The 25904-nt window shown below is 39.7% G+C and overlaps 1 protein-coding gene across 6 annotated transcripts in view; it reads left to right on the top strand.

Annotated features, from left to right (window-relative positions):
- Positions 1-25904, top strand: part of CDH18 (cadherin 18) — a 623460-nt gene that overhangs the window by 180215 nt on the left and 417341 nt on the right. Inside the window, exon 5 of one of the 6 annotated variants that reach the window (XM_039526199.1) lies at positions 12229-12978. The exons of 4 other annotated variants lie outside the window; for them this stretch is intronic. The gene's annotated coding sequence lies outside the window, so the exon portion shown is untranslated. The remainder of the gene's footprint in view (positions 1-12228; positions 12979-25904) is intronic. One more of the 6 variants, XM_039526197.1, reaches the window with a different exon arrangement.

Here is a 25904-nt window from a genome sequence, read left to right as displayed (position 1 = left end):
CAGACATGCCAGCCACTTCTGAGAGCAGCGCGGAGCCAGGGCAGGCAGGTCCCTGCTGCACCACCGATCAGAAGCCGCCTGAGGTAAACGCTGTCCAGACAGAGCCTGCACCCTAACTCTCTCCCAGGCTCCACACCCCAAACCCCCTACCCCATCCCAGAGCCTCCTCTAGCACCCCAAACACAATTGACTTTAATCTTCTGACCATAAAATACAACCTAGATTCTCTAAATGTTAAAATTATCTTTGTCATTGCTAAAACGTCAACTGCATGAAAAACATGCATGCCGTAGTCTCAACTTCCATTTGCAGCAATGAACTTTTACTTCTAATGAGGCATTTAGAAGAAAGAAAAAATAAAGGATGGATATATAGACAATCCCATAGCCTTATATTACAAAGAACTAGCGGGAAAATATTTAATTAGCTTTCAACTTTGCCAAACTCTCAGTTAAAAGTTTCCAGTTTTAGATATGTTTAGAGATTAACTGTTTAATATTCCATACTAATGAAGAACTAAACTGTTTTAGAAGCTATAGATCTCTTAGCTCAGCAATTACTGCTATTTTGAAAGGAAATTATGTAAAAATGGCACCTACTTACAGAGTAGACATGCTTTTCATGTGTATTCAGTCATATCTTGTTCTTTTAGTGGTAAATATAAAATTAGGCTATTGTTTCTAGCTACACAGTGAATAGCTTGAGGCATACTCTCCACTGCCAATCATGACCAGAATTTTTCACTAAAAGCCAGGTACAATGCCAGTCATTTACACTTGTACAACTCCAGTTAAGGCAAGGGTTGCATCGGTGTAACTGAAGGCATAGCTTGGCCTGCAGAACCTTAATTATAGGTGATACATGAGAAGGAAAGGACTAGTTTGACTTGCAGATTTCAGGTTGAGTGTACAGAATTTGTGGATGGGGCAGTGGATTCTGCATCTCTTGAAATCATCAGATGAAGACTGAAGGTCTTTCAGGAACATATGTTTTAGTCAAACACAAGTTGTTGGCTCAATAGGAGGGAATATGGATGAAATGATATGGCTTGTGTTATATAGGATATCAGACTCAGTGATCTAATGGTACCTTCTGGCCATAAAATCTATGAATATGCCATTGTTATAATCAATCTTCAGAGTACAACCAGACTTTGTAATTACCCCGATAAGTCTGACCTAAATCAACATAGGGTAGGGAGGATAAAACTATAAGAATAACTTCCAATAACAATGGGAGAATGCGAAAAATTTGCCTTTCCTCTAAGTAGACATAAGACATAAGCACAGTACTCTAGCTAACCTTTTTCACATTAATTTAGTTTTCCTACCTCCAGTGAAAAGATGGTCAATATTCTACAATGTGTTTATGATATGGGCACTAAATAAAATGCTCCCATTTTCCCCATTAATCATTTCATCTATTGAATTATTTGACAGAACAGAAGAAATGTAACTAAACATTTAATTTTAATTAAAATAAAACAATGTACCATTCAGAAAACCTCCATGCTCTGTTTATGCTTAGGGAAAATAGCAAACATATGTTTGTTTCTTTGTTTGTCACTAATCAGTATAAGGGTACTTTTTGTTGCCTATGCATCTACAAAAACATACTAACATTGTTTGCAATTCTCACTAATCCTAAAGTAAGCTAAATAGCACAAGAAACAAAAACAAAAAGTGTTCAAAAATGCTTCCTCACTTATGGAAAGCATTTTTTAATCTCAATAAACAGCAGTATTTCAATTACTTTTTTTCTAACTAGGAGAATGCTGTTGTCTGGCAGAACTGGAATGTTTTCTTCTGGTAAAAGTAGGAAATAGGAATTACTCTTAGTTTCTTGACTTCTGTTTCCAGTTCTGCAACTGATTCATGGTGTGCTGTCAAGAAAATCCTATAAACTCTTGGTGCTTCAGTTGTTCATTTGAGCTCTTCATATGAAACTGCAAATGAGCCAAGTGTTAAGATTTTGGGGACCCCCCAGGAAGGTGGGTTTTGTATATCTTCCATCCCCTCAGTTTTCCTTTCCTCACAGAAGACTGCTCTGTCTCCTTCTTTTTTCTGCCTTGGCCTGAAACTAGGTTCACCCAAAGCTAATGGAATGAGTGTGCTTAGACAATAATAGACTCCATGCCCTTGTGCTAAATGTGATTGTCCCACAAAGTGGATTCATTAACAATTTAGATATCTTAACAGTGTGTTTAGCACTTTCAAAGGCCAGTTTTGGTACTATATTAGTGCAAAGTGCTATTACAAGTTAGCAGTGTCCATAAGTATAGGTTGGGAAACGTGACAAATTTTCTTAAACTTTTTTTTTTTAAGCATAGATCCTGTAGAGTTTCACACATGGCAGCAATATTTTGAGGGTGTCTCCAATGGATTTTTTCCCCAATGTTTTATGAAAGTTTTCCTAAGATTAAAGAAGGTAGTAGTGCCTGGAATAATAATAGCAATGGGAACCCTAAGGACTCCTCTGGAGTGAAAGAACTTTTCCAAGTCTCAAAGCAGATTCTATCCTGTAAAAAAGGGAGGCAAAATAGCATGTGGAATTTTTTCTTTTCCTTAATACTGCTTCATCATGTTTCACCAGTTTAGTTTCAATGGAATGAACACACACATCAATAGAAATGTTATTATCTTACTACATTTCAGAATTTTCAATTTCAATCCATACCCAGTGTATTGCTGAGTTTATGCTAGAGTTACTCTGTGCTGGTCTACTGTCTTATAGGACATTCATCATATCCCTTAAAGCTATGCCATTTCTGAACACAGGCATTAGAAGAGACTTTCTGTTTAGAAAGTTCTTCATGTTCAAAATCCTGATTGTTACATCAAATGTGTCACTTGATGAAAATATACATTCAACTGTTGACTAAACATCTGCAGATTTTTGTTGGCCAACATGCAGTGAGCTTCTCCATAATTTGGTGGTTCTGACATATGCAGAAATGTAAGTGGTTTATTTTGTATTGTTTAGTGTTATTATTGAAATAAATGTTGAGTGCTTGTGAAAGGGGTGAAGTTTACAACACTAGAAACAAAACTTGTCTATTTAGAATTGAAAGACAAAATTGGATAATTGGTCTGAAATCAACAAGATGAAATTCAGTAAATACAAATGCAAAGCACTACACTTAGGAAGGAAAAATCAAATGCACAGATACAAAATATGGAATAACTGGCTAGGCAGTACTGTAGAAAAGGATATGGGAGTTATAGTGGATCACAGATTGAATATGAGTCAACAATGTGATGCAATTGAGAAAAAGGCTACTATCAATCTGGGGTGTATGTAAGACCCGGGAGGTAACTATCCATTCTGCTTGGCACTGGTGAGGCCTCAGCTGAAGTCTTATGTCCAGTTTTGAGTGCCACACTTTATGAAAGATGGGGACAAATTGGAGAAAGTCCAGTGGAGAGCAACAAAAATGATAAAAGGTCTAGAGGGTGGTGCTCAAATGTTCTCTTTATGCACTGAATGCAGGAAAGAAGTAATGGGCTTAATCTGTAGCAAGGGAGATTTAGGTTAGATATTAGGAAAAAAATGCTAACAATAAGGGATAGTTGAGTACTGAAATAGGTTATCGAGGGAAGTTGTGAAATTCCCATCACTGGATGTTCTTAAAAACAGGTTAGACAAAAATGTGTCAGGAGTGGTCTAGGTATACTTGGTCCTGCCTCAGCACAGGGGATGGAATAGATGGCCATTTGAGGTCCCTTCTAGCTCTACATTTCTAAGATTCTATGATTTACAGATATTGCAGAAACAGACAGGAGAAAGTCAAGATTCCTCCACACAGCATTAGAAATGTTCTTGAAATGAAGTGGCCACCAATAGAAGTGAGATAACAGTTATCTCCATGACCATTCAATCCTTTGTACAATAAGTATGGCTAGTTGATATCAGCTGTAATTGATTTTCATGACGTTATCATTTGTCCTGTAAAAACTGGTCTGAAACCACCGACTCCTGCCCCTTTGATGACTATGTAGCTTTTACATGTTAAGATTTGCTCAGTGCTGACCTGAAGTGAATTGAAAGAGATGACAGAGAGGTGATAGATTCTGTATCTCATTAGCATTCACATGAGCCATTCAATTCCACTATTACAAGCTTACCTTGAAAACAAAATTTTGAAGCCAGATTGTTTATTATATGCAAATAGAATATATAAATAACTAGTAGCATCACTATCTGGAAAGAGTTGGTCTGTGAGTTAGCGTTAATGTCAGTATATCAGAGATTGTTTCTTTTGGCTCTGTTAGTTTAGAAGAGCATAAGTGTAAATTCACAAAAATTCTTCATCTCCTTGTGTAAGCTCTACTCAGTTACTTGAAAGTATCCCTGATAAACAGCAGTCATTACCATTATATATTGTTAGGGATATTTTGGTTTCCTGGGGGACATCTCAATTAAGCGGGCTTCCTGCTTAGCTGTATCCCGACTAAGTGCAGTGTACAATATTTACTAATATGAAGAGTAAGAGACTAGGCAGAAAGATGTCTTGACATGTGAGTTAGACACAGCACTGTCTCTAGTTGTGTCTTCTCCTTTTTCTCATTTTCTTCCATTCAGTATGTACAATGATGCAGAAACTCAGGGTTTGTCTACACTAGTAGAAATGCTATAGGACCTCTGTAGTGTAGTTACTTACTACAGTGATGAGAGGGGTTCTTTCATTACTGAAGTAAGTGCACCTCTCTGAGAGGTGGTAGCTAGGACAACGGAAGAATTCTTCTGTTAACCTTGTGGTGTCTACACCAGAGCTTAGGTTGCCTTACCTACATTTCATAGAGTGTGAAATTTTTCGCAGTCTTGAGCAATGTAGTTAGGTCAGCCTAACTTTGTAGTGTGGACCAGGGCTCAGTAAAGGAAATGGCACTCCTATTTTCCTCCCTCTAGCTGAGATGCTTTCATATTCTCTGTACTTCTTTGCAACTGAAGAGCTAATTGTTGAGTTCATAATTCGATGGAAACAGGTAGTTGCATGGCATGTGCAACTTTGTTTTCTACATGTCCAGGGAGCATGTTTTGCCTATCGTTTTATGGAATACTAAGGGGAAATGGGCCCTCGTGTCACTCATTGTCTGTGATTGGCAACTATTATTGGTATAATTCTATTTAGCAACAGCTGTTGTTGTTTTGTTAGAAAATACTCCCGTGGTATTAGATGTATAGGGAGCCAAGGCAGCATCAGCAACATCACCATTGCCTTGAGTTTTGTTGGCTGTTGCAGAATTTTCAAATATTTTACAAATAGTTTCTTTTTACATTCAAACTTTAAAAGAAACTTTTTAAAAGAAATATGGAGGGCCAGATGAGGAAGGGGACCAAACAATGGGGACTTATGTAAAATGAACTGCTTGTCTGAATCAATTTCCAAGTGGACATGTTACCAAACCTTTTTTAAAAAAAAAATCCACTGCCACAATTAGCACTAACTGGCATCCTTGTAGGCAGTCTCAGTCAGGAGTTTGAGGATTATGAGATTATAGAGAATTAACCATCCTCTCGCTTGATAGGATGATCATTCCAGAACAAGGCAGAAGACTGTTACTGTGCATAGTATATATTTACTGTGGCTAAATTGAAGTGTTCATTCTCTAAGGCAATTGCTGTATGAGTATCTATAACTAATAAATAATGTTTGTATTAATTTTAATGTGCTCCTATATCTCTTGTGTAACTTTTCATTAATCTGACACTTGTGGAAAATTGTTTCATGTCCAGTCTTACTGGCACAAACACAAGGATTCATATTTCATTACAAGGATTATGTCTATTAAAGGGCTATATTCCATCCATTTTTGTCCAATAGTCTTTGTGGGTTTCCAAAGCTTTTAAAACATAAAGGACAAAATTTATAAATCAGAGTGCTTAGAGTGAGTCTCCTAAATCCCTATGTAACCCCACCATTCCTCCCTGGTTTACTCAGTAGCAGGCACCACTCCCCTGACATTGACATTAAAGGAGATGCTGAGTAGCCTAGTGGTGATGTTGGATAGGCGGGAATCCTCCATCCATCCCTCTGCTGCCGTCCTTTTATTTGTAGAGGAAATTGAAATTGGCAGTCCACCTGGCTGGGCCCTGTACACACTCACTGGTGTACAGTGGGAGCCTCCAGGAATAAACCTGAGCTGATCTGGGCAATTGGCTTAATTCAAAAATACAAATGATAAACAATATATACCCAATATACACTTAGATTAGAATTAACACACCTTTAACAATGTAAGAAAACATGATATAACAGACTGAGATTAAATGTCACCACTAATTTAAATCAGGAAGGAGGCAGTTCAACAAATCAATTAACAAATATAGTTTACAATAATAAATGAAACTTAACTAATTTGCATGTATATTGCCACCATTTACCCCACCCCGGAGTGTACACTTCTCTGGAGTTCAGAGTTATAAACACTTGTGTGGACACACTTGGAGATCTTGAAACTGGAGACAGCTCTCCGTTGATCCAGTGACTCAGTCCAGCCAAGGGAACAAGCTGCAGAACTCCTCTGAAGATTGGAGTTGTTTTAAACAAATGTCAGCAACCCTGGGTTCTGGTTTGATGAGAAGACCACTCTGCCTCTTCTCAGATCACCTCTTAGAGTCTCTTTGCTGTTTCCCCTTCCCTTGCAAGTACTTTCCCAAACAACGGGGGGGGGGTAGTAACTAACACTGCCTTCACCTGAGGCCTACCTCAGTCAGCTGTAGGCACAGCAACAGTCTCTGCCCTGGCTCCAGTGAAGACACCAACCACCACTGAATACCCTGCTCAATCAAAGCCCCAACGGGCTCTCAGCAGCAGCTTCTGGCTTCCTAACAACAGTTAGCAGCAGCTCCTGGTATGGACAGAGCTCCACACAACAAGCTCAGCTCCTCTCCCAAAATGAAGCCCATCACATTCTCTCCCTGCACTCCCTGGGAGAGGAAGTCTCTCTCTCCCTCCCCCGCCAAAGGCATCATGGGAGTTATGGTCTCCAAGGCTGAACTGCAGCACAAAGGATCTTCCCAAATGGAACACTCCCAATTAAGTTCAGAGGCTCCTCTAGTATAAGGTGCCTACACCTATTTGGACCTCTAAATAAATGTAGCCTGGTTTTCAGGAGTGACAATCACCTGGTAATCCATGGGAACTGCAAAAGCTCAGTATTTATGAAAATTTTACAAACTCGGATGTGAAAATGTTGACCAGAGACTTTGGAGGATCTCTGCACTAGCTGTGATTACTATTTTCACTTATTATTTTTCCTCTTTTCTCTTGCTTGAGGCTAAGTTTGGTTCTAGGCAAGTAGTGGGTTGGAGAGATGAAACTTCAGTGAGAAATGTGAAATGCCAAGTTGAGACGAACTGCAGTGTGAAGCATGTGTTAGGTATTTTGAGTAGTGATATCAAATCCATGCCCCTCATGTCTTCTTAGACACAGCCAGCTCCAGGAACCAGCGAAGGAAGCAGGTGCCTGGGGCGGCCAGTAGAAAGGGGTGGCACTCCATCAGTTGCTGGGGCAGCACGTCTGGGTCTTCAGCGGCAATTCGACGGCAGGTCCTTCACTCCCTCTCTTCAATTGTCTGCGGCACTTTGGTGGTAGCTCAATCAGTTTCTTTTTTTTTTTTCTTCACCACTTGGGTCAGCAAACAAGCTGGAGCTGGTCCTGTTCTTAGAATAATTATTCTTTTATTATTTCTACAGAACCCAAAATGTGGTATGTACTTTCTAGACAAATAAAATATGCTCTATGTCCTGAAGAAATATTGGTTAGGGGAGAGATGCATGGTCTGCTCCAAAGCTGTGATAAGTGTGCCTGCAACGTTAGGGCCTTTTTTGCACTGAGGTCAATAAAAGAACTCCCAATGGGTTGGCAATCCTCCAGGAATGTCCTGGAGTCTCCAGGAGTTAAAGATTAATCTTTAATTAAAGATTAATATGTCATGTGATGTAACCTCTCGAAATACATCTAACCAAAATTGAAACCCCTTACTCCCATTGATTTTAATGGGGGCAGTATTAGGCCCATAGTAATCTTTGATGGAGGTGGTACATTAATGTATACACTATACTATAGTAATATGTAAAAAGACTTTAAAGAGTATTATTATTTGTATTACGTTAGTTCCCAGAGGTCCTAATCAGGATACAGGGCTCATCATGCTAGGAGATGTCAAAGCTCATGGGAAAATACTGTCTAGAGGACATTAGAATTTAATTAAAACAATATACAACAAATATGAATATCAAACAACAAGTTGAGGGTAATAATAATTAGTGACCATCCCACTGAAATGCTGTGCTGTACATTGACATCTATTGTTTTGTTCTTGTGTATGTCAGTAACTTGGCAAGGTCTTGTAAATGGGGATGAATGGGTTAAAAAAGTGTTGATGACATAAGAAGTAAGATAATGAAAGGAGAGAGACATCAGTGTGATAGACAGACGTACAGATGTGGCTGGCTGTTCTTATGCATTAGAGCAGAGGACAAAAATTATGGTGGAGTCCAGTCAAACATTTTGCTCTGCCCACAACCACGAAAAACACTATTATTTAAAGAGCTAGTTTCATTCATTTTCAGAGATGGCAATCTCATTCCTTTCGGTGTGTTAAAGTAGATTGATGCTAAAACAACAAAAAGGCCTTGTGACTTCTGGAAAGAAGGAATAATTTCTAACTGTTTTTATAAAACTGGAAAGTTTCAACAACAACAAAAAATAAGGGGAGCTTTCCCTGGTGTTAATGTCATACTAACAGTAGAAACCCTAGAAGCAGTGGTGAGATCCTTGGCAACAAAAGTGTTAAGTTTCTTTGTCTGCTGCTGTACACAGTACACATTTAAAAAAAATGTGAAGTTGAACTGGCAGCATCATTCTGCCAATGATTAGCCTTTCTGAACCTCCCTGAGGTGCTGGCAGTTTGCAATCTGTAAATGACCCTGATTTGTTATTACTTTATTTACTAATGAAAGATTCAGTCTTTTTATAACTGTTTTAATATTTGCTGAATGATCTGTTCTCTAGCAGTTAACTGCAAGATGATCAATACATTTAGCATAATAAGCAACAGCAAAGAGAGAGATAAATTAGAACTATTCTGCAAATGGTTAACTAGATCTGTTAAACCATGGGTGGGCAAACTTTTTGGCCCAAGGGCCACATCGGGGAATAGAAATTATATGGCAGGCCATGATCATAATGGTCCCATCTGACCTTAATGTCTATGAGTCTATGAATGCTCACAAAATTGGGGTTGGCATACAGGAGGGGGTGAGGGCTCTGGTTGGGGGTGCGGGCTCTGGGGTGGGGCTGGGGATGAGGAGTTTTGGGTGTAGCAGAGTGCTGTGGGCTGGGACTGAGGGGTTCAGAGGGGGATCAGGACTGGGGCAGGGGTGTGGGAAGGAGTGTAGGTTCTGGCTGGGGTTGCAGGTTCTAGGGTGGGGCTGGGGATGAGAGGTTTGGGGTGCAGGAGGGTACTCCAGGCAGGGATTGAGGGGTTTGGAGAGCAGCGGGGTGGGGATCAGGGCTGGGGGTTGGGGCATGGGGAGAGGCTCAGGGTTGCAGGTTCTGAGCAGTGCTTACCTCAAGCAGCTCCTGGAAGCAGTGGCATGTCCCTTCCCTGGCTCCTAGGCTTGGAGCAGCCTCCAACTCTCAGAGCAGGGCCATGGCTTGGCTTTCGGGAGCCGTGAAGTGTTGCCCCCGCCCCGGCTTAAAATGTCTCATGGGCCGGATTCAGCCCATGGGCTGTAGTTTGCCCACCCCGTGTTATACAATAAAGAACAAAAATATCCCAGAGGTGAAATACTGCATGTTTTCTTTTTTAATGTTAACGAACAGGATTAGTGCTGCAGTGAAGAGCTTCATGTTCTACTTCACAACTAGAAACCTCTATTTCAGCGTTACTCTTAGAAGTACCATATAACAAGCCCTTACGCTGGAAATTCTAAAAAGCACAGGTTTTTTTGTGATGATTGGCACAATCTCATGAGTTCACAAAGGGAACTTTCTGAATGTAGACTGCAGGAGGAGTTTCTACCTTTTGAGAATTAAAAAGTACAGGAGCCTACTGGACTCTTGAGATAAAATTATGTATAGAATTACTTGAATGTGATATGCCTAAATTTCCCTGGGAAAACCTCTGATAATACCGTCACAATCCAGGACACTAATTTTATCTTTCATATTTCAGTAGTGGGTCTTCCATGAATTTTGGATTAGATTCATAGGTAGGTATGTATCACTTAGGTATGTATATATCACTCAATGAAAGGATTCTTTCAACACGCTCAAAGTAATACAAATAGGAACTTGGCATCGGCAATGCCAGTTCTCTCAGTCTCAGAGATTAGTGCAGTAATAAATTCCAGTGACTGATATATTATATGTTTTTCTGCAATCATCTTTGAGCATCTCACACAAATTACTTGATTTTATATAGGTGGGCTGTTTGCTCCTTTTGATTCTCCTTATAAACTCCAGAGTGGAAGAAAAGTCTGAAAGGCAGACTGTCCCTTTCCTCCCAGGAGCCCCCTAATAATTCCAAAATGTTCAGAACATTTCTAATAATTTTATACTAATGCATCTTGCTGTGATCCCTGTAAACTTTTTACATTGATGTTTCCTGAGTGAAGTCTGTATAATGTCAGAAAACATAGAGTCAAGTATCAGAGGGGTAGCCATGTTAGTCTGGATCTGTAAAAAGCAACAAAGAGTCCTGTGGCACCTTATAGACTAACAGACGTATTGGGGCATAAGCATGCATGCATGCATGCATCTGACGAAGTGGGTATTCACTCATGAAAGCTTATGCTCTAGTATGTCTGTTATCTATAAGGTGCCACAGGAATCTTTGTCACAGAAAACATAGAGATCCTCAACTTGTAAACTCTCTTATGGAATTTGTATACCACTCTTTGACATTATCAATAGTCCCCTCTGCATGCCATCCTAGTGTACTACTCAGTACAGTAGCAAATGCCTGTTGACTTACATTATGAATGTCCAGTGGATGTGCTTAGTTCTATCTTAGCCAGTGAAAACCACTAGGGAAGACTTACAGTTTTGTTTTCAAGTCTGTCCCCAGGTTGCATATTGGTGGCATCTCAACAAATGCTTCAGAGGCAGACAGGCAGACAAACATTTTGTCTCTTATTACTAAAGGCAGTGAAATATACTGAGTACGGCAATTCTAGAGAATGTCCTAGTGTGATTTTTTTTAAATGAAGCTGTATCACCCATTAAAGAGTAAAATGTTTTGTTTATTTTGTTGTGCTTTGCTTTGTTTTTTTCACACACACATCCATTCCTACCCCTTCGTGATGGGGGAGATTTGAAACACAGCAACAACAAAAAGAGCTGAATTAAAAACAAAAAATCTGAATCTGGAGAAATATAAAACCTAGTTCATTCAGAACTGAAGCTGCATGAGAGAGGGCATGCAGAAATACTGAACATTAAAGCATTGATTCACATGTGCTGCTGTTGCAAGCCAGAGAACACACAAATAGCAGATGGAAACAGTTTCTGTTTCACTTCCTTCTGCGAGTTTAGATTTCCCAAATCCAAACTCCTAACTCCTTTTGGCTTCAATATTCCTCCACAAGTTGCACGCGTCTTTAAAATGTATATCCCAAAGACACAATTCTGCTGTTCCCTGCATTTAATTCAGGATATCGGCATTTAGTCCCATTACATTAAATTGTAGAATTTCTCATGTCATCTCTCCTTTACCCAGTCTAGAGCAACTGCATTTTTTGTTTCACTAGGAGATATTTTTTTCTTTCCTATTTTTCCTCCTTGTGTAACTTCAGCATATTCAATTTCATCTGTCCACCCATCCCAGTTCAAGCTGCTACCCAGAGGCTAAAGACAGGATCTCTGACTGCCAACAGTCTATGTGCCAGAGTTGCCACTTATATGGTAATTACATTTCTTATGGATTGCCCACAGCATGTTGGGTAAGCAGCATCTGGCACTTGTTTACTCCATTATCTAAAACCTGGATCAGGCCAATGCTATTTATCTTGGGGTGGATGGGTATGTCTGTGTTTGGACTGAAGGTGTTAAAGAAGACACGGATTCTGGAATACATTTTTCATGAAGCCAGTGTGTCCTGACACAGAGCTGTCTGAGGCAACAAAATACCTACAGAGTTTCAGTTTATAGTAGAATAACGTAAAGGAGTGGGTGCTGAAGGGCAGAAAATCCATATCTATTCTTCTTTAAATATCTAGGGCTGACCTGGAGGGGGGTGAGCTATCTGTGCCCTGGCTAGACTGGAATAAGACATTAAAGGACATCACTCAAGTTGAATCTCTCAGCCACCATCAGATCATGTGGATCGCTGATGAATGAGCCAGCAGTTGAATGTTTAGCTGGCTGTGACGACTTTGCACCGAAATATGAAAATTTATTACCAGGTTGCCAACTAATGCCTTACTGCGTGCTTTCCCTTGTACACTCCTTCTGTGCACTCCCAATCGATCTGACAGCCAAGCCCCTTCTTTCTGCTGTCCCCTCCCTCTCCTGCACTGAATTTATGGGCTAACTGCCACTGAACTGTCATTTTTCCAGAGCTCTAGTACCAAAGGGTGCTTTTTTTGCAGTGATGCTGAGCTAAGATATATGTTTTCTTTTTTATGTTTCATGTAAGATGACTTTGCTGAAAGGGCTAAAGGGGGATCAACACTGTACGCTCTAGAATTTGCACAGCCCTGAAGTGCTTAAGAAAGAAAAACAAGGGGGGCAAAAAGGAGAGAGAGAGAGGGAGAGGATCAGGCAGACAGGCAATGCCAGCCAATCAGAGAAGCTCTCATGAACTGCAGAAGCAGAGCATATGAGCTGAGGGGTTTGGAGGTACACAGAGCTGGAGTCGTGTGCCTCTCTGAGGACTGGGAGCAGCTGTGCTGTGAGCACTGAGAAAAGTCCCCATTTGCTTCTTATAAATTAAGTTCCTTGTCACCAGTTAGGGCAAGTCAGCCAAGGTAAGGCTTAAATAAAATGACACTTTAATATGTAGCAACATTAATATTTCTGGACTATGGTGCTGCTAACACAGTCTTCTAATCAGTGTCAACAATATTTTGTGAAATATTGCTATAGCAGTAGATCCACAGCCTATAATATGCTTATCTTAAAGTTAACTCTTATGTGTAAGTCATACCCTCGTGATATTTTAGAATTGTGTTTGCTTATCCAAGAATATTGCAGTGCAACCTACAAAATATAAGGATAAAAATATAGCTGTGTTCTCTGTGTGCATTTATCTGTGAATGTCTGAACAATACCTACATTTCTGCTGTATAACTTGTGAGAAAAATGTGCAGATGCATTTTAATGGTGATCACATTCATGTGCTTTAGATCAGAACTCATTTATATATGTACCTTAATATATATAAAAAGGCAAACCATGTGAGATTGTATAGCAGGAACATTACATATGATATTTGAACAGTGATTTTTAATCAGTCTTTCCAGTACCCGTAACATTACATGATCTCTGAGCACTGAAATTGCAGTAGAACAGGGCTCTTGTCATGGTTTTAACTGTAGCTGCTTGTTAAAGCTTAAGGAGTGCCTAAACTTTTACTTCTTGTAAAGGGCACTGTAAACAATGCACAGCCAGAAATGAAATCTCCCTTCATTCCCCCCCCCCCACACACACACCACTTGTGCTAATGGACAAAAAATAATATATGATTCAGCATTACTTTAGCTCACTCAATGATTTTGCCAATCGCACTTCCGCAGGGTTTTGGAATTGAGGGTTTTAGCAAGGAAGGAGTTCATCAATATGACTTCACTAACGTGTATTCTGAAAACAAGGTGGCATTGAACCTGTGTGCATGTGTGACTGTGTTTGTCTGCATGAGTGACACCACTGAGAAAGGGCAAGAGGGTGGGGAAGCCACTTACTTGTCACAAGTGTAAAGAAATAGTAATGCATTTCAGAGTCAGACTTTGTAATCTAGTATGCATACTTCTTTTATATGTACTTTGTGGGCTAAATTGGGACTTGGTATACATCCCACTACAAGAGCAGTGATGCCCCATCAGTTTTCCCTTGCTCAGAGGAAAGTGGTGAAAAGGAAAGGTAAAATGAGCATGGACTTCAGTTAGCTCAGGGGATAGCATCACTGACTCTATTTAAGGTAGAGATTTTGTTCTTCATCCAGAACTCTAAACATAGCTCCGGTGTTTTAAAAGCTTTATTTTCTATGCTGCAGTCAATCAAATACGGTTGTCTGAAACCACAGGGAAGTTTTCCTTTCACAGTAATTGTTGTTCTCCTTTATGATAGTAAACACATGTCTTCAGGGGAGATATTAAACTAGTGTAAGATTTTAACGTGTATTTGGCATAGTGTCCATCTGAGTAGGGAAAAGGACACATTTAGAAAAAATAACCTTACTTTATCCAAAGCTAATTTACCCTGTTGGTATTTACCACCTTAGAATATCACCTAGAATAATTTACTCAAGCTTTTCTTGGATATGCATTAAGTAAATGTTTTATAGGATTTCAAGTCAAGATACAGTTCCCCTTCCACATGGCCGATCTACTTACATAAAGCATTGTGTCTGGTAGAATATTTTTATGCTTCCTGAGTGGTTAAAATCCCCAGTGATCTTCCTGACTAGCACTAATGACTCACTTCCTGTTTCATTTCTGCTGTAAAAACCATCAAAAACCCATGAGCAGGAACATATGTATAGGTAACAAACAGATGGCACTTTTCTCTTTAGGTCAGTATTGATCCAGTGCACCAGCGTGATGTTAGGGGGCACTGTGCTGCTGGAGATCTTACAGATCAGAGACAGAACAAAACTCCTGATCACTTGCAGATGTTAAAGATCCTTTGGGACTTCAGAAGAGTAGGAGTGCTGGCCCTGCTATTCTGGCAAAATGCCAACTTCGGTAATTACATTCTACCCATATTAATTCCCTGGACAATTTCATACAATAGTCTTTAGTTCCTAAACTAGAACTATGCTGTGACTCTGTCTCAAGCAGTTTACTATCAAGTCCAAAATGGGGTGTGTGGTGTGTGTGTGTGTGTGTGTGTGTGTGTGCGCGCGCCAAAAATGTATGTGTACTGTTACTGACTCATCTGCAGTATATGGTCAATTTGCCTAACTTAGTGTAGTTTGGGAGACAGTCTACATTAGAAAAGGATTTTTGGTTTTAAATATACATTGACATTTTCCCTATCCTATTCTTTTCTCCTGATTTTAAAGTTATTTACTGGGTTTAGTGACAATCGTTAATTTATAAACAAAAATAAAAATAATTTAAAAATTGGATTTGTCAAGCAGGTGGTTTTGGATTTCAGCTGTATGTAATATTTAACCACCTTCAGAGTCTAATGAATAGGGTTTGATGGACATGAAAAGGTATGCTTTTGTTCCCTAAAATCCTACTTCAATTAAGAATTAGTATTCTGTTAATGTGGTTGTGGCATTGAACTACTGGGCATGATCAATGTTCTGAACAGACCACATCAAACTGGACAGGTACCAATAAGTCAGTCTCTCTCTCTCTCACACACACACACACACACACACACACACACACACACACACACACACAGCAAGAAGGCCTACACTAGATTAGCTATAATGACACACTGTGGCACAGCATTCTTAAGTGTACTGAACATGGGGGTGGAGACTGACAAGAAACAAAGTGGTGGTGGGAAGAGGTAACAAGCAAATCAATAAAATATATTCTATTCATAGTGTTGGACACCCACTATGTGATATACATAAATGATTCAAAGGAAATGTTAGTGCATATAGTAGTTTACATAATCCAATGTATAAAAAAACAGTTAGAATTTGGTTTGAGACTTTAGTGGGAGACATGTTATGGGTCAGCAATGTAGGAGCTTAAAGGAAAAGGAGTATGGTCTAGTGATAACAATAAGAGTCAGGACTCTTGGATTCTGCTCCAGATTCTGCCATCAATTTGCTGTGTGAACTTGGAGAAATCACATGGTCATAGAATGATAGAAATTTAGGACTGGAACAGACCTTAGTAGGTCATCTAGTCCAGTCCCCTGCACTGAGGCAGTATTAAGTATTATCAAGAGACTCTCCCTAACAGGTGTTTGTCTAACCTGTTCTTATAAACCTCTAATGATGGAGAGTCCACAACCTTCTTAGGTAATTTGTTACAGTGCTTAACTACTTTTACAGTTAGGAAGCTTTTACTAATGTCCAACCTAAAGCTCCCTTGCTGCAGTGTAAGCCAATTACTTGTCCTGTCCTGAGTGGTTAAGGAGAACATTTTATCTATCTCTTCTTTATAACAACCTTTCATGTACTTGAAGATTATTATCATGTCTCCCCTCAGTATTCTCTGCTCCATACTAAACAAACCCATTATTTTCCATCTTTCCTTGAATATCTTATTTTCTAGGTCTTTAATCATTTTTGTTGCTCTCCTCTGGACTTTCTCCAATTTGGCCACATCTTTCCCAAAATGTGATGCCCAATATGGGACATGGTGGTCTAATTGAGGCCGTATCAGTGCTGAGCAGTGTGGAAGAATTATAACTCTCCTGCTCATACAGTCTAGAATGATGTTTTGCCTTTTTTTTTTTAACAATATGACATTGTTGACTCATATTTAGTTTGTGATCCACTGTAACCTCCAGATCCTTTTCTGCAGTACTCCTTGAAGGGCAGTCCTTTCCCAATTTGCATTTGTGCAACTGATTTTTTCCTTCCTAAGTGTAGTACTTTGTATTTGTCCATATTATTGTCCGTAATCTCACTGTGTTGTCTTTAATCTTTCTATGCCTCAGTTTCTTCATCTATAAAATGAATATAAATAATATGTAAATATTTTATAGGGATGCCCTGATGCTTAATTATGGAGTGTAAGCAGATTCAAAATTAAGGTTGTGATTGAGTTTCCATTATAAGACCAATTTTACCCTCCATTTCTACCAAATGAAGGAATATGGGCCACAAAATTGGTGGATTTAGGTCTGGGACTGAAGATTTTCCCCCAAATGTGAAGAGACATGGAAAAGGTTAATTCATGTTCAAAAAATAGGTGTTCCCCAAAATACTAATCATGTAAAAAAAATTTCCACCTTCGGGACAAAGCAAAGAGAAGAAGAGAAAACATAGTTCCCTGGATTCCCCTCACTGAAGAGTAGTTAACATGGCCAAAGATTATTTGATTAAAATCAAATCATAGGCGCCAACTCCGTGGGTGCTCCAGGGCTGGAGCACCCATGGTGAAAAATTAGTGGGTGCTCTGCACCCACCAGCAGCCAAGTTCCCCCCCACCGCCCCACCTCCTCCTCTGCCTTCCCCCTGAGTGCGCTGCGTCCCTGCTCTTCCTCCCAGTGCTTCCCACCTGGCCACCGCCAAACAGCTGTTTGGCAGTGTAGCAAGCTCCGGCATGGAGGGGAAGGAGTGGGAACATGGCATGCTCAGGAGAGGAGGCGGGGATGAGGCGGGGGTGGGGATTTAGGGAAGAAGTCGGAATTGGGGCAGAGAGGGAGGTGGTGGGGTTGGGGCGGAGACTTTGGGGAAGGGGTTGGAATGGGGGCAGGGCAGGGGCGGGACCTCATGGAAGGGGTGGGGCCGGGGGCAAAGTGAGGTTGAGCACCCACCAACAGGAGCAGAAGTCAGTGCCTATGAATCAAATTATAAAAGAGTTTAACTTTTTAATTAGAAATATTGCAATATATTGTTGGCTTCAAAAAGTTTAATATAGGGCACTGACTGACTATTTAAGGAGACCAAAGCTTAATTTACCCCCCCCCCAACAAAAAAAAGTGTGTAGTCACCTTTTTTCTTGCAGAGACAGATCTCAACTTCAGTGCATAAAGCAATTGCTAGATAGGCTTTTCAATGGAGAAAGGACAATGTGTGCTTAAGCCTGGAGTTAATCAGACAAGCTGATGGTAAATTAAGACACAAACTCACAAAAAAAGTGACTCTACAGTTAGAAAATAATTCTTAATTTTTTTTTGAAAGATCCTAGCATGGGAACAGAGAATGGGAGACAATTAAAATTACATTAATTGCAATAATTTCTTTAATCAGTGGCCACAGGGGGAATGCCTCCACCCCATTTGACTGCTAGCCTCAGTATGTTCATCCTGTGAATCTGCTAATGTGCTCACTTCTTTTGGCTCTTGAGAGGTCTGCAGCAAGTGTGTATGTGGGAGGGAGATGAGGGAGATTTTGAAGATTGAGGGGATATTGCCAGTAGAGCAGGAAAGCAGTGGAGAAGGAAAGAGGGGAGAAGCAGAGTGAGAAGAAATTTAAAAGTATGGAAAGGAAAAGTATGATGTGCTGGTGGTAGGATTGCCAGCTTTCTAATTGCACAAAACCAAACACCTAACCCCATCCCTTCCTGAGGCCCCGCCTCTGCTCTCTACATTCCCCCTCCCTCAGTGGCTTGCTCTCCCCCACCCTCAATCACTTTCACTGGGTGGGGGCAGGAGGTTGGGGTGCGAGAGGGCGTGAGGGCTCTAAATGAGGGTGCAGACTCCAGAGTGGGGCCAGAGATGAGGTGTTTGGGGTGCAGGAGGGGGCTCCATCTTGGGGGGGTGGCTCTGGCCTGGAACAAGGGGTTGGGGTTCGGGGTTGGGGTGTGGGCTTACCTTGGGTGGTTACCGGTCTGAGGCGCAGCGGGGCTAAGGCAGGCTGCCTGCCTGTCCTGGCTCCGTGCTATGCTCCAAAAGCAGCCAGCAGGTCCGGCTCCAAGGTGGGAGGGGGGAGGTGAGCAGGAGGCTCCACAGTGTGTGCTGCTCTCGCCCATAGGCACCACCCCCCCAGCTCCCATTGGCCGTGAACCAGCCAATGGGAGTGTGGAGCCAGTGCTCGGGCAGCACGCGGAGCCCATGCTCCCCCTGCATAGGAGACGGAGCTGATGGCTGCTTCTGGGGCGCAGTGCAGTGCCCCAGGACAGATAGGGACTAATCTGCCTTAACACCACAGCACTACTGAGCGAACTTTTAACGGCCCAATTGGTGGTGCTGACCGGAGCCGCCAGGGTTCCTTTTCGACCGGATGTTCCAGTAAAAAAACGGACACCTGGTCACCCTAGCTGGTGGTAGATCAGAAGATTAACAAAGAAATTAATGTTTTATGTTAACTTAAAGCTTTAAAAAGTGCAAAGAAAATAATAATTATTATTACAAATGTAACATGAAGCAAGTTGATACTGTAATTTATTAGTTAGTTGATGTATGATGTAGCAATACTTGCAAGCCTCCAAACTTAGTGTTATGAAAATGGATATAAAAATGATTGAGATCTCCAAAGGTAATGTTTTTGCATTCTATTAGTTATACTGACGTACATTGTTGCTGGAATTATAGAAACTAGATTTTTTGGTTGTTTTGCCTCTATTGGGCAGAGTTAAGGTCGTGGCTGCTACAGCATGAAAATTAAAGTCTTGTTTAAGAAGCACAACCTTAATTGCTAATCTCTGGCTTTTTGATAGATATTTGCTTTTTCCAAACACAGATATTCTTGAAAGATACGATAAAACATATTTTTGTCTTTACCTCAACTTTAACTCCAGGTTAAGTAAATTTTTATCTGTGAATTAATGTTTTTAGAGCACTTAGAGATTTTTTTTAATATAAGACAGAAGCATCATTACTTTTGTTAAATTTTAAAGCGAATCAGCAAGCAGGAGCCAAAAAAAGGCTGCAGGTTTTCTGTGGTGATGGTTTCAAACAAAACTGGGCTAGTTGGCAGACGTGAACTGCAGTTTGTAGTGTTTCTAAAGCCCAGTTAATTAATATCAGTATTTGAGTGCCTTCCATGCCTTTTGCTATTTCATTTAACTGACAATTTCACCCATATTATTTGTATCTTATAAACTCAGTCTATGCTTTAGATCTGTTACTCTACTAGGCAGTTGCAACATAGGAAAAATAGATTAGAGATAGGGGATTTTCTCTAGGCAGTGTTCCTATTAGAGGGTTATATGTTTTCATTTTGCCAGGTCACTAGTGATTTTTCACTGGTGTATCACATACTGTATCATTTCACAATGAATGATCATTAATATAGTCATTCTTTAACTGAAAATACATTGGTGGAGGGGAGAAGAGAGTATCAGCTTTTAAAAAATGTAATGATAATGCCACTAAGAAAAGAGTGTTTGTTACTAGTAAACACATTTATAAGGTACTGCTTACAGTGTGTAGCTGAATAATGATCTCTTTCTCAGAATGTTTAAAAAGGGCCAATATGTTTATTTTCAAAGAAGGAAACTTTTATCTTCACAATTACACTAAATGATTTTATCTAAAATAATAATAATTAATAATTAAATGAATGGATCACTTAACCTAGTGTCAATGTTATATAATACAATGCAGGAGACCTGGATTTGCATCTTGCATCACTCAAGTCTCTTCCTCCTTGCAAAGACTGAGAGAACTATGAATTGAAATTCTTTGCCCCAAGAGACAGTGCATGTCTTATGTTTCACAATAGCAGTGCCATTGGTTGATAATGGAGTAGCACTTGTAGCCATAAAGGGGATTTTTTAACTTTGCAAAAAATAAATGTTGCTTCCAGATCTCCTAAGCTGAAAGAACTGAGGTGACAATGTAGGGCAATGAAGGTTAAAGCAGGAAATAATGGATACATCCTCAGAGTTTAATCAGGAATCTGGAGGAAAATTTGACAGGGGGGAAAATTAAAACAAATATCAGACTAATGATGAGCAAAGTTTTTTTTCACCAATCAATTCCTGTGGCTGTTTGGAATGTGTGGACTGTTTTGACATTTTAGTTCTAGTTGTAGAAATAAGTTTGCTTCTGTTTTCAGCTTTCCTTACTGGGTGAAATTCTGCCAATCACTGCATTCAAGTAAATCTTTCAATGTGGTTACAAGAGTGTGAATACAGAATGTAACCCTTGTGTTTAATTGTATCATGTCCTGTGACTTTTTTTTAAATAACACACACACACACACACACACAAGAAAAAAAAAAGAAAAAAGTTGTGTTGTTTGATAAATGAGGGACATTCCAGCTGGTGCAGAAGACTAGGTTGTGTTTTTATATAATACATTTTATCCATAGCAATAGATCCAGTTTTGCTGAAGGAGCATGAAAAAGGTTGATTATGCTTGGATGAACTATTTTTTGTTTTGTTTTAACATTTCTTGGTAAATATAACAGGAATATCTAGATAGCAGTTGCACTGATTGACATTCATTCAGTGTGTGTGTATGTATAGAGTGTATATCCTGCTGAAAGAAAGCTGGCTACTATGGCTTGTCCTGTAGTGAGAAAGATTTCATTTGATTCTAAGAAGGTATTTTTAACACTGATATATGGCATTAGCACTATGGAAGTGCTGACTCTTCTAAGTGTAAAATCTTGGCTTTCAGGAAAGGTGAAATAAACTAGGGCACATGAGCAGCACCATAGCATGTTATTTAACTGACTGAGGAAAATGCCAATATTTAAAATTAAAGAAGAAAACTGTAATTTATAGCTGGGTTAAAATCCTGAATCATTACTACTTTTATGTTTCAAATTTTGTTCTTGCTAATAAATAATAGGCCTTATTACTGGAGTCACAGAAAAGCTGTACATCATTTGTTATATGTAATTTTCACACTTTGCTGATGAAGAGGACATACTCTACATGCATTTGTAATTAATTAAAACAAGATTTCTTGTATTCAGTTTAGAGATATTCAGCTTGGAGTTAAGCTTTTCAACTTAAAGTGATGTGACTTATTTTTGTAACTGTATGGTGCAAGGTGTAAAATAAATCAATTCAGTTAGCAGTGTCTTCTGCAGTGACATGAGATAAGCTTCTTTTAAAAGCGACATTTTAAAAATTTAGGTTTTTTTACAAAATTATAAAACATCTAAAACCTTCTTTGAAAGTTGCTAAAGAAACACGGGGGCTGGATCTTTCACCCCCCCCCCAGTGATTTCAGGGGGTATAGGATTGAGGCTTAAAATCCAACACAGCTTTGTATAAGAAACCTTTATAGAGGGTTTGGAGGTGGGGACGTAGAGGACAATCAAATGTATGTAATATACAACATTCAGACATGCCAATTGTGATCACATTGTACTCCTTGTCCCAACAAATGTATTCCAACACATTTTAAAAAGAAAAAAGAAGGAAGGACCTCAGACTGACAACTTTTTTAGCTCAGTGAATAATGGAAATCATGATATAATAATGGGTTTTGTCCATAGGATTCTTCCAGATTATAAATCCATCTTCTCCCTCTCTCCCTCTTACCTTGCAGCATTACTATCATAACTGTCACTAAGCTGTTTTATACAGTACTGCTAACCCCAGGGCTGTTCAGCTGTGGAATGCTTTTAATAGTGCTGACCTTTGACAGGTATTTTCGTTACCATTAAAACTTTCTTGATGTTTTCCTTCCATTATGGAAAAGTCCTATGCAATTTAATAGAGATTTATATCCCTACTCTGTTATGCTTAGAGTTGCCAACCATCCTGGATTGGCCTGGACTCTCCAGGAACAAAGATTAATCTTTAATTAAAGATGTCATGCTTCTGCTAAAAACTAGCTATACTTAAAGTTTCCTGGCACTTTCCTTTATGAGACTCTGTTCTCAGTTCCTGATAACTTTGCCAAGTTGCAACCATTTGGCTTGAAATTTACCATGTTGGGTGTCTTCCTCAGGCTTTATTTATTTGTTTGTTTATTTGTGGCTGGTTTTTTCTTCAAGTTTCTGCAAAAACAAGTTTTGAACTGTTTCAGAGAATGAGATTAGGGGAAAATACATTGTTTTGCCCAAGTTAAAAAACTTCTTATAACCATTTCATTGAGGAAATCTGGCAATTTTTCTATTTTTGTTTAACTCAAAATACCACATTTTTAATGATTTTTTAAAAAAATATTCATTTTCCCCATTTTCTCTCTGACCCTTTCTTTTTGGTGAGTACTGGAGAAGGGGAAAAACAAGGGGAAAATGAAAGAAAATATGACGGTAGGAAATGGTTTCTGAAAACTAAAAACAAAACATTCCAATAAATAAATAAATAACATTCATAAAAAACAGTTACCATTTTTGGACCATTCTACCTGTAATACAGCCTGTCTCCCCATGAATTAGTCAATTCCTTTCTCCCCCACACAGCCCAGCACCAATTGTGCCTCCCAACCATACCTGTTCAGATTCTTCTCCTGCTCCTGATGCTCCTGAGCGGGAAGAGGGATAGCTCAGTGGTTTGAGCATTGGCCTGCTAAGCCCACGGTTGTAAATTCAATCCTTGAGGGGGCCATTTGGGGAACTGGGGCAAAAATCTGTCTGGGGATTGGTCCTGCTTTGAGCAGGGGATTGGCCTAGATGACGACCTGCGGTCCCTTCTAACCCTGATATTCTATTATTCTATGATGTCCTCCTCAGTTCTGGGCTTCTGCTTCTTCCCCATCTGATCTGCTCCCTCATTCCTTTCCTGAGTTTGGGTGAGGTCACTGGGTTGGGGCATCTTCCTGCCACATCCCCCTCCACCCAGTATGTGGAGATCAAGAGGGAATTCCTTTATTTCTCTGACTTTACTCCATCATTCTAGGCCAGAGAGGGGGCAGAACTGGGCAATGGCAACCCAGATGAAAAGCAGGAAGGCTGAGATCCTTGGGGCAATCCTGGTCCTTTAAGAGGGTGAGAGGGAGCACTGCCTGCTCCATGTGCTGAGGGATAAGAAAACACAGCAGTGTTTAAAGTTACTCTCATTGGCTGCCTTTACCCAGGAGGTGGAGGAGGAGGGAAGGACAGCCAGTCACAGGGGATTTCCTTGAAAATGACTCTGAAAACCAGTGATCTACAGGGTCAGCCCATAAATTTGGCAGCCATGCAAATATCCCTTAAGCAACCAGAGCAGAAGAAAGCCTGGGTGAATGTGTAGGGCTTGTTGTGTGCCTGGATGGCCAATAAACTTGAGCTTTGTTACACTAAAGTGAGTTCAGGTGAATACCAAGTTCCAGAATCTAATAATGAACTGATGTGCAACTGGAGTCAGGTTGGCTTGACTTGATAAATAACTGGTGTGTTTGGTCAAAACCCAATCCCACATTCACATATATCTACACACTTTTTAGTTTTGAACCAAGACTAGAAAGGTTGCCATCCACCTAAAAAAAAGGAAAAAAAAGTGTATCCCATTCTCAGAACTGCAATGAGTTTCATTCCATAGGACCATTTGAATGCTAATTATCGCTCGTTGAATTACAATGAGATCTTGCCTTATTCACTGTGGAGTTTATTATATTTCATGAGTTTTGCAACTCTCCTGCAGAACAAAACTCATGAATGCCTGTATGCCTATGTCCTATTCAAGTCGATGGCACCAGACATCCTATGCCATGTGTACAAGCTCTCTGACACATTTGTAAGTATTTGCAATTGTTTTTAAAAGCAGTAGGTTACTTTTTCCAATTTTAGAAATGCCTACTAAAGTGCCTATCTCCAAATCCTTGCTGTTACATTTTGGATCAGATGAAGAGTGAGTGGTTTTACAAATCAAACCCATTCAATAAACCTTGCTTTTAGCTCTTCAGTATACTCATTTAAAAGAACATATGTGAATTGAGCATAATTTAGAGCTCAGTGTGAGACATCATTCGTATTTAAACTTATTTAACTTCAGATTTACATTCTTTGAAGTGTTAATACAGATAAACAGTGACAACTAGACACCAGCCAGAGGAAAATTTAGTAACATTATTTATATAACCTGGATCCTCTGCACACCATATCAACACTTAATATAAACTTTTGGTCACTCAGCACCTCATTCTTTGCTTACTTCCTTGCAGGAATCTCAACCAGAGCACCATCAGCCCAGAGAAACAAAATAGTGCAGAATATTTGGAAATGTAGAAATTTTAGCAGAATTAAAATTAAATAACCAAAAAAACCCCAAAAAACATTTTTTCTGTGTATTGCAGTTGGATAGCCTCTAAGAAACTGAAGGTATGCTTGATGGTCTTAATTTAAAAGTTGCACTTCTAGTAAATTCAGATAAACAGATGACTCTTTAAAGAATCTATTTTACCTTCTATTAATGCCACTAATGGGAGCTGCACACATGGGAACTAGAGCCTTGGCTCAGATTCTTGTTCCAGAATGGCCCCTTGGAGCCACAAGTGCAAATGCACCTTGATCAGCCCTAAGATCAAGGAGCCTTAAAGGAAGTAGCTTGAAGACACATATGCCTGCTCCAGCTGTCTTGAGTGTACTTTGTTGCAGCTGAAAATCTAGCCCATGGACTGATGGCAGTAGGTGGCACTTAGCTCCTGCCTATCTAGATATACAGCATACTCCACAAAAGGGACTTTTGTATGCATTCTTTGCAATGCTGGTCAGTGATCTAAGCAATATTCTTTTTTTTTTTAAAGCAGGAATGGAAAGGATGAAAGACGTGAAACAAAGAATTCAGTAAGGTAAAAAAGAAGTGTTGTTTAAGATAAGAACAAAAGAACAGCAATACTAGGTGAGACCAATGGTCCATCTAGCCCAGTATCCTGTTTCCAAAAGTGGCCAACACCTGAGCTTTTGTGGCAGTGTACAAGATAGGGCATTTGTAGGAGTGATCCATCCATCTCTCTCTCTCTCCTGGCTTCTGGCAGTCAGAGATTTAGGGTCACCCAGAGCATGGGGTTGCATCCCTGACCATATTGCCAAATAGCCATTGATGGACCTATCCTCCATGAATATATCTAGTTATTTTGTGAACCCAGTTATACTTTTGACCATTGCAACATCACATGCCAATGAGTTCAGATTAACTGGGTGTTGTGTTAAAAAGTACTTCCTCTTATTTTTTATCAAACTTGCTGCTTATTCATTTCATTGGGTGACCCCTGGTATTTGTATTGTGGAAAATGGTAAATAACACTTTTTATTCACTTCTTCCA

The sequence above is a fragment of the Mauremys reevesii genome, linkage group 2 (assembly GCF_016161935.1).
Source record: "Mauremys reevesii isolate NIE-2019 linkage group 2, ASM1616193v1, whole genome shotgun sequence".
Classification (NCBI taxonomy): Eukaryota; Metazoa; Chordata; order Testudines; family Geoemydidae; genus Mauremys; species Mauremys reevesii.
The sequence above is the reverse complement of the archived record's forward strand: the minus strand, read 5'-3'. Positions and strand labels throughout refer to the sequence as shown.